Raw genomic sequence first — 8,394 nt, forward strand, 5'->3', positions numbered from 1 at the left:
GTTCCTGGCCCTTGAGCCGAGCTCCTGTGCCGGAAACGTGGGGAAAGTTTCTGTTTCAGTTTGAAGCGCAGGAACCCAAATGGATTTTTCTCCGTGGAACTTTGCCAACACAGACGTGGAAGCTCCCGAAGCTTCCCACAAAGCATCCGAGGGCGTGAACATGACAGCAGGCGTTACAAACCGGCAGCGGGACTTGAACCTACATGGGAAAAACCCGACCACCGAGCCACAGCTACATGTGTGTGTTTGTGTGTGTGTGTGTGTGTGTGTGTTTCCGCTGTGTGACTCCATGATTACACACAGAGGTCTCAGGCATCGACGCTCCGTTTCCTGAAGTTTCATGAAATGAGAACAATGTCTTAAACTGAAAAAAAAAAAAAAAAAAAGTGACAGAAATCCATTTCCTCGACATGAAAGGATGATTCCATAAAACAACAAACAGGATGGAGGGACTTCTGTCTTCAAAGGCTTTGATCCCAAAGATGACAAAACAAAGATGCTTTCTACTCTGAGTGAAGTTATAATTACATAATTTTAAGCAAATGTCTTGTTTTAATTTTATTTTATCCACAGCAAAAGACTTTCCCCGACATGAACGTGCTGTAACTCAAACCAAACTGGTTCTTTATATGTCTAATGATGGTATTCCAGGCATAAAAATATCATGAAAATAAGCATCTCTCAGGCTGGAGGACCCAAACCCCTCTGAACATTTCTGAGACAGAAACAGTTAATTTTATATTTTCACCTTTTTTTCAACTTCTACTGAGTCACCCCGCTGTTTTATCTGCAGTTAGTTATTCTGTTATGCTGCTCCCTGCTTTTTAATCTGACATGATCTGTTTATACACAAGGACTGTGGCTTTGATGGCACTGTAAACTTTGGTGTGTGTGTGTGTGTGTATGTGTATGGGTGGGTGGGTGTATGGGTGTGTGTGTGGTCTCTATCTAAAGATAAGGATCCAGCTTCCCACCATCGCCCTCTGTTTACATCCGATGTTAAATCTGGGCCTGTTTGTTCACTCTGTGCATGTGTGTGTGCGTGTGCATGTGTTTGTGTGTGTGTGAGTGTGTGAGAGAGAGAGAGAGAGAGAGAGAGAGAGAGAGAGAGAATGTGTATTTAGGTGTTTTTAATCATCAGCATTCCAGTTATGCACAAGTCAAATCCCATGACTCTGTTATGTCTGTGTGTGTGTGTGTGTGTGTGTGTGTGTGTGTGTGTGTGTGTGTGTGTGTGTGTGTGGTCTAAAGCAGTGCCTCAGTCCTCACGGACGCCCCGTCCTGTCCTGCAGGCTTTCGTTTTGCTCTCTCACACCTGCTCCATTTGAGGGCTTGATGCCGATTGGCTGAACCTGATCAGGATCTCACAGATCCAGAACCAGCCGTCTGTCTGACAACACCTTTACCTGTTCTCTCCTTCTCCCTCTTTCCTTTTTGCTCCACTCATCTCTACACTACCTGGACAGACGTCCTGCTCCCCCTGCAGGAGCTTCTCTGAGCTCCGTCCTAAACCCAGAGCTCACGAGGAGCTGAACCCACAGAGTCTGTACTGAACACAGCAGGTGGGAGAAAACAGAGATTCAACGGAGAGGCTGGGCGTGGCGGGCAGGGTTCAGAGGGACAGGCAGGATCTGAGGGCAGGGAAAAATCAGGAGTCAAAAACTGGAATCACACAGAGAAAAGCTTAAGCAGGAAGCTTAATCAGAGAGCGGGGACGTCACCACGGAAACACGTCTGGACCAGGGTTACACAGAGCTGCAGAAGAGTGGAGATGATCAGGAGGATGAGAACCAGGTGTGCGTGAGGAGGCAGGTGAGGGAGATGAAGCCGATGAGCCAGCCTGCAGACAGGGGAGACAGACCAAACAAACAGGACACAAGGGGAGGGGAAACAGAGGAAAACACAGAGCAGAGACAGGAGGGAGGCGGAGCCTAACAGAGGCGTTAATATGGAGTTGGTCCTTTGCAGCAGAACAGCTTCCAGTCCTCTGCCAGATGTTGGAGTGTCTGTGGGAGTTTCTGCCCGTTCATCTAGAAGAGCATTTGTGAGCTCATGCTGTGATGTTGGACCAGAGGGCCCGGCTCACATTCTAGCTGATCCCAGGCGCGGCGTGGGGGGGGGGGGGGCTTTTGGGGCTTGAGCCCCGGATCTTTTTTGAGCTTTATTTTTTATTTTTATCATTATTTTATTAGGCCTATATGAAAAATGTGTGGAGAAGAAGTAGCTTGTCAATTTTCAAACCGATTGGACTTTGCATTTTTTCATGAATGGACAATGAGCCCAAACTCATGTAAAAAACACAAGTCCCGATGTCCCGCCCTCCTATGCAGGAGACCGAGGGTTCGATTCCCAACCCCTACAAGAGGGCATCCGTACCTTATTAGCTAATTTTGTTGTTGACAATAAAGTGATTCTTATTTTTCAGCCTGTCATTGGCTAGATGAAACACACACTGGCATTTAAGGTTTCTGTAATTTTCATTTCTGTGCTCTTTTTGTGAATTTGTATTGTAACCCAGGTGCAAACGGCAGCCTGTTGCCTGGTTTCAGGAAGTAGCCTCGGTTGTGAAAGAGTTTGCTGCAGGTGAGTTTGGAGTTATTAACAGTTTCTTTGTTGATATCACTTTATACTCACCGTGATGAGCCCTAACTTTTAGGAGCCGCTTACCGCTGTGAGTGTGAACAGGCTTTGCCTAAAAAGACTTTGATAGAACTACATTTTTCAGGCCATGGGGCCTTTAATGTTGGTATCACATTGTACCAGGAAATGTAAATGAAAAATTCAAACCATAACTGATCCTCCATTGTTTACGCTTCTAACTTCTCTTGGTGTCGAAGCTCCTCAATCTGCAGTTCAAACATCAGAGGTGAGACGCTCTGACGCTTTTCACTTCAAGTCCTGTCACACACACACACACACACTTGTTGTTTGTCTGTTTGAGCCCATATAAAACTGTAAACTCTAAGTGTACCGTATGGAGATGCTGGGGATTGAACCCAGGACCTTGTACATGCAAAGCACATGCTCTTCCACTGAGCTACATCCCCACACAGTTCACTGCTCAGTCTGTGGAGCCTCAGCTTTACTTCACAGGTGCATAAAGGTGAAAAGGCCGTTGTCGGCAGGATTCGAACCTGCGCGGGGAAACCCCAATGGATTTCTAGTCCATCGCCTTAACCACTCGGCCACGACAACTGACACCTGCAGGGAAACATGCAACATGTCAGTTTTCTTGCACCTGTACTGTCGAACATGATTATCTTTTCTTGAAATAAAGTGTATTTCATGGTGACGTCACACCGTACCTGGACATGATACTGAAAGCTCATCTTAACTGATGTTGTGTTGGTTTATTCCAGGGGTGTCAAACTGGTGCCATGGAGGCCGCGAGGCTGCAGGTTTTCATTACAACTGAAAACTCCAAAGTAAAGCTTAACCTTCCCACTGTGTTCACATTAAAGGCTGATAATTAGCACTGTGGAGATGCTGGGGATTGAACCCAGGACCTTGTACATGCGAAGCACACGCTCTTCCACTGAGCTACATCCCCACACAGCTGACAGCAGCAGCTTCCTGTTGTTACTGGCTGATAAACAGTGTTGCTGTCAGCTGCTGATTTGGCACAAAATCAAACTCACAAGACAAACAGCAAACACACGTGGACGTTCTGCAGCTTCAACAACAACAAGAATTTCTGAACTGCGATGTCAACAGAAAGCCGTTTTCCACATCAGGTTAAGTGATGAAGAAAAAGCCGGTTAGCACAGGTAGATTGCTACTGTAGAAACCCAATCAGTGTTGCCATGGAAACCCTTATTCACATTCCTGAACAGCTTTTTACATGTGAGCAGGAAAAGTAAATAAACACAATAAACACACAAAACAACCTTCCTGTTGAAGAGACTAATAATTTGATGTCTGTTACAATGAAATTAAAATATAAAGAAACAAAAACACAAACGTCAGTTCCACTTATCAAACATCTGAACCTTCAGATGGAGGGTCGATGCTCAGGGAAGTGGCCGGCTGTCCACTGGGCTCCGTCTCTGCAGTCGGTCCTGGGAGCCTCAGGGCCGAAGGCGAACCTCATGATCTGTAGAGCTGATGGATTATCTGCTTTAACCGGATTTTTTTGTGAGCAGGTAAACACAGCGTTGTCGGCAGGATTTGAACCTGCGCGGGGAAACGCCAGTGGATTTCTAGTCCATCGCCTTAACCACTCGGCCAAAAACGGGGCAAAAGGGGCTGCGCGGGGGGACCTTGTTTTGTTTGTTTGTTTGTTTGTTTGTTTTTTCCACAAACACCTCAAACTCAGGATGTTTTTTTTTCTTTTTTTTCTGACACAAACACCTCAGATTCAGAGGATGGATGCTTTTGTTTTTTTTTTGGAAGAATATACAGCAATAACAATACAAATTCGGATAACGTTCTTTTTTTTTTGCAACAGCTTGAACTTTTTTTTTCACACTTAACTACATTTATATCTTGCTAGTATGCAAATGACTGCTTCTTTGTGTATCAACATATTACCTGTTAAAGAACAGAAACAAAAGATAAATAGATACATATAGTCATTTTTACACACCATATACACAATTTTTACAATGAGCTTTTCCACTCTGATGGCCTGTCCAGATGCAGGACAGAACCATTTTCCCCGTAGCTGTGTGTGGCCAGTGCTCTTGCTCTTTGCCTTACCACATATCTTACACTGATAGTGGTAGCTTTCTTTAGTTTTCCGCTTCTTAGGGGGATCACCTCTCATCTCTCGCTCCTGATCCTCCAAGACTGCCTTTCGCAATCAGCATTCTCTGAACCGATTGTGAGAAGTCAGTGCTGTTGGGGCGGGGCCTCCCCTCCCTGAGGTGGATGTGTTGGATCTGGTGGCACTTGATCAGGAAGTTCACCCTGAGAGTAAGACGCTGGTGTTGGCGGTGGTTGGTATGGGGACCAACCCTGAGAGTGAGACACTGGTGGCGGCGGCGGCGGTTGGTATGGAGACCAGTCTTGAGAGTAAGATGCTGGCGGTGGCAGTGGCAGCGGCTGAAAAGCAGACCAGCCCTGAGAGTGAGATGCCTGAGAGTGGTACTCTGGAGCGGAGTGTTGATGCTGCTCAAATACATCTTCTCCAGTGTCTGTGTGTGCAACCTGTGGTCTGGCACGGCGACGTGGTCGAATCACTGCCTCCCCTTCATGGTTCTCTGGCTCAATAAACTCCATTTCAGCATGACCGTGCTGCATAGGCTCAGATGGGAGGTCCCTGCAGCATGGATTTGCAGCTGACACCTGCAGGGTGAGGTGCAACATGTCAGTTGACTTATACAGGTACAGTCAAAAGTGATTATTTTTTACTTTAAAAAAATTTATTTGTGACATCACACTACGCCATTAAATTAAACTTTCTTCCCACCACTGAAGCTCCAGCTGTTTACACTCTCTGCCTCTCGGTGTTGAAGCTCCAGTTTCAACAGGAAGTTCAAACATCTCTGATATTTTTAACTGCAACTTTGATCTCATTTTACTACTGGAAAAGCTCTCCTGCTTCCACGTTCATTCTGTGTGTTTATGACATGCAAATCTGAATCTTGTCATCAAACTAGGATTAAATCACAGCTGCCAGTGTCAGCTGACAGACAGCACTATGGAGATGCTGGGGATTGAACCCAGGACCTTGTACATGCAAAGCACACGCTCTTCCACTGAGCTACATCCCCACACTAAAGGGGCTGATTTCTGCCACATGAAAAAAAATCTGCATGGTTCGTACTCACTATGGAAAATTATAAAAAAAAAAAAAGTTAAGGAAAATGATTTTGATCACCTGCAGGTCTGGAAATGTCTGGAAAACCCTTTCTATGTCCAGAGGTTTGTTTCTAAGTACGCTTTTCTAAAAATGATTTTTTTTTTTTTTTTTTTTTTTTTTTTTATAAAATCACAGCAAATAAATCATAATGTGCTTTTTTTGTTTGTTTGGAACAAGCCATGTTTTCCATGGAGAACAATTCAAATGTCTCCAAGCACAACAGGAGGCTTTCACTCCAACAGAACGGACAAATGCGAGTTTTCACTGGAGCTGCAAACCGATCTGAATGATTCTCACGTCAGCACGGCAGAAAACGAGCAGACAAGCCAGCAGCCAATCAGGCGGCTGCTGGGTGAGACACACGAGTCACCACATCAGCAGAATGAACAGTCGGCTTCTCATTTCCTGCTGCCGGCCTCTCGGTGCCGGCGTTACATTGGCCAGATTAAGATAGGTAGCTGTCTTCGGCAAGGACACGCCCCCTCCGACTTGTCAGGAGTCTGAATTTTGAAAGAGGAGTGACGCTCGCTCAGAATCACGATAACAAACATGAACAACAAATGGACGAGCCATCGTAGCGATGCAAATACTGCTCGTGTGTTTACAAGCCTACATTGCGATCCAGAGGCGAAAAACACAATTATTGCTGGCTACCTGTCGTATTCGTGGTTGGAACGAATGACGACTGCCTTTAGCTATAAGTTTATAGCGCTCGCTGTTCCCGTTTGGGTCTGTAACCCGCCCACCAATGACGTGGGGGGTCGCATCATCGGTTCTTTCTCTGGCTCCTGTTTAGCCCCTGCTCGAAGTCGGTGCTTGCCTGGGACTGATTTGTTTATGCTTCTAACTTCTCTTTGTGCCGAACTCCTCAATCTGCAGTTTAAACATCAGAGGTGAGACGCTCTGTGACGCTTTTCACTGCGACTTTAACTGAAGTCCTGTCACACACACACTTGTTTGTCTGTTCAGTCTGTGAGAGCCCATAGAAAACTTTAAGTGCAAGTGTATTCTATGGAGATGCTGGGGATTGAACCCAGGACCTTGTACATGCAAAGCACACGCTCTTCCACTGAGCTACATCCCCACACAGGTCACTGCTCAGTCTGTGGAGCCTCAGCTTTACTTCACAGGTGCATAAAGGTGAAAAGGCCGTTGTCTGCAGGATTCGAACCTGCGCGGGGAAACCCCAATGGATTTCTAGTCCATCGCCTTAACCACTCGGCCACGACAACTGACAACTGCAAAAGCTTTTTGCGTGTCAGAAATCTCTTTTTCAACTGGAAAATACTAATAAAAATATAATCAACTTTAATGCTGGTATCACATTGTACCAGGAAATGTAAATTATACATTCACACCATAACTGATCCTCTATTGTTTACACTTTTAACCTGTCTTTGTGTTGAAGCACCTGTTTCTGCAGTTCAAACATCAGAGGTGAGACGCTCTCTGATGCTTTCCACTGAAGTCCTGTCTCGCACACACACACACACTGGGACACTTGTTGTTTGTCTGTTCAGTCTGTGAAAGCCCATATAAAACTATAATTGAACCTGTAATGTATGGAGATGCTGGGGATTGAACCCAGGACCTTGTACATGCAAAGCACACGCTCTTCCACTGAGCTACATCCCCATGCTAAAGGAGCTGTTTTGTGCCACAAGAAAAATATATATATATGTGCATGGTTCCTACTCAGTATTTTCTCATCCGTAAAAGTGTGTGTGTGTGTGTGTGTGTGTGTATTGCGTTTACTTGCTTTGTAGTTTCTTCAGAGTCAGAAAATAAAAGCTGCTGCTCCACAAGTCCTTTCAAAATAAAATATTTAAAAATCAACACTTTGGTAGATGAACATGCTGCAGACACGTTCACTCACCTTATTATTTTTTTTTCTTTTAAAAATTGCATTTGTCATACTGTAGTACTTATCATTATTATTATTTTTTTTTATTAATATTTTAAACTTTTTAAAACATTTTTGAATATTTTATATTATTTTGCATGTAATACTATATTTAGTATTTAAAAAATCTACACATATATGTATTTTTACATACAGTACATGTATATGAATAAATAATGAGAAATAAATATTTTCAGAAATGTGTTTTTGGCTGGGAGTCTGTGCCGTGAGAAGCAGTTGAAATTTATTTATTTATTTATTGTTTGTGCTGTGTGTGCGAGCAGCAGACAGTTTGCTGTCTTACTTCATCAGACCAGCTGCCTGTCTGTCTCTCCGGCCGCTGATCAATACTGACATCAGTGAAGTGTATTGATCGCTGGAGTCGATCGACTGTGTGGCCAATCAGCTGATAACAGGACACACACGACCCTGACCTTTGACCTGGAATCTGATTAGAATATTCTAGATTATACTCACCATATGTTTGATCTCATGTGTAGTTCAAGTCCACGTGATCCGCTGTGTGAATCAGACGCTTCAGAGCTGCTGGAAGGAGACAGGCTAATGACTCCCATAGACTTCAAGTCTTTATGCTAAGCTAACAGGAAATGCTACCCATAGGAGCTGAACCAGTGGACGTCCAGAGGTGGACATGGTGTCCAACATCTGGTCTCAGAAAGAGGCTTTT

General features: G+C 44.5%; 8 non-coding genes across 8 annotated transcripts; all 8 read right to left on the minus strand.

Annotated features, from left to right (window-relative positions):
- Nucleotides 1–2,975: 2,975 nt before the first annotated feature.
- On the minus strand, nt 2,976–3,047 carry trnaa-ugc (transfer RNA alanine (anticodon UGC)). Its single transcript has one exon. It is a non-coding gene; the product is annotated as a tRNA-Ala (tRNA).
- Nucleotides 3,048–3,113: 66 nt separating this feature from the next.
- trnas-aga (transfer RNA serine (anticodon AGA)) lies at nt 3,114–3,195 on the minus strand. The gene has a single exon. It is a non-coding gene; the product is annotated as a tRNA-Ser (tRNA).
- A 283-nt stretch (nt 3,196–3,478) lies between these two features.
- trnaa-cgc (transfer RNA alanine (anticodon CGC)) lies at nt 3,479–3,550 on the minus strand. Its single transcript has one exon. It is a non-coding gene; the product is annotated as a tRNA-Ala (tRNA).
- A 602-nt stretch (nt 3,551–4,152) lies between these two features.
- On the minus strand, nt 4,153–4,232 carry trnas-aga (transfer RNA serine (anticodon AGA)). The gene has a single exon. It is a non-coding gene; the product is annotated as a tRNA-Ser (tRNA).
- A 1,410-nt stretch (nt 4,233–5,642) lies between these two features.
- trnaa-ugc (transfer RNA alanine (anticodon UGC)) lies at nt 5,643–5,714 on the minus strand. Its single transcript has one exon. It is a non-coding gene; the product is annotated as a tRNA-Ala (tRNA).
- Nucleotides 5,715–6,815: 1,101 nt separating this feature from the next.
- trnaa-ugc (transfer RNA alanine (anticodon UGC)) lies at nt 6,816–6,887 on the minus strand. Its single transcript has one exon. It is a non-coding gene; the product is annotated as a tRNA-Ala (tRNA).
- A 66-nt stretch (nt 6,888–6,953) lies between these two features.
- Nucleotides 6,954–7,035, minus strand: trnas-aga (transfer RNA serine (anticodon AGA)). The gene has a single exon. It is a non-coding gene; the product is annotated as a tRNA-Ser (tRNA).
- A 331-nt stretch (nt 7,036–7,366) lies between these two features.
- On the minus strand, nt 7,367–7,438 carry trnaa-ugc (transfer RNA alanine (anticodon UGC)). The gene has a single exon. It is a non-coding gene; the product is annotated as a tRNA-Ala (tRNA).
- Between the last annotated feature and the right edge of the window lie 956 nt (nt 7,439–8,394).

Source organism: Myripristis murdjan, chromosome 21 (genome assembly GCF_902150065.1).
Source record: "Myripristis murdjan chromosome 21, fMyrMur1.1, whole genome shotgun sequence".
NCBI classification, from domain to species: domain Eukaryota; kingdom Metazoa; phylum Chordata; class Actinopteri; order Holocentriformes; family Holocentridae; genus Myripristis; species Myripristis murdjan.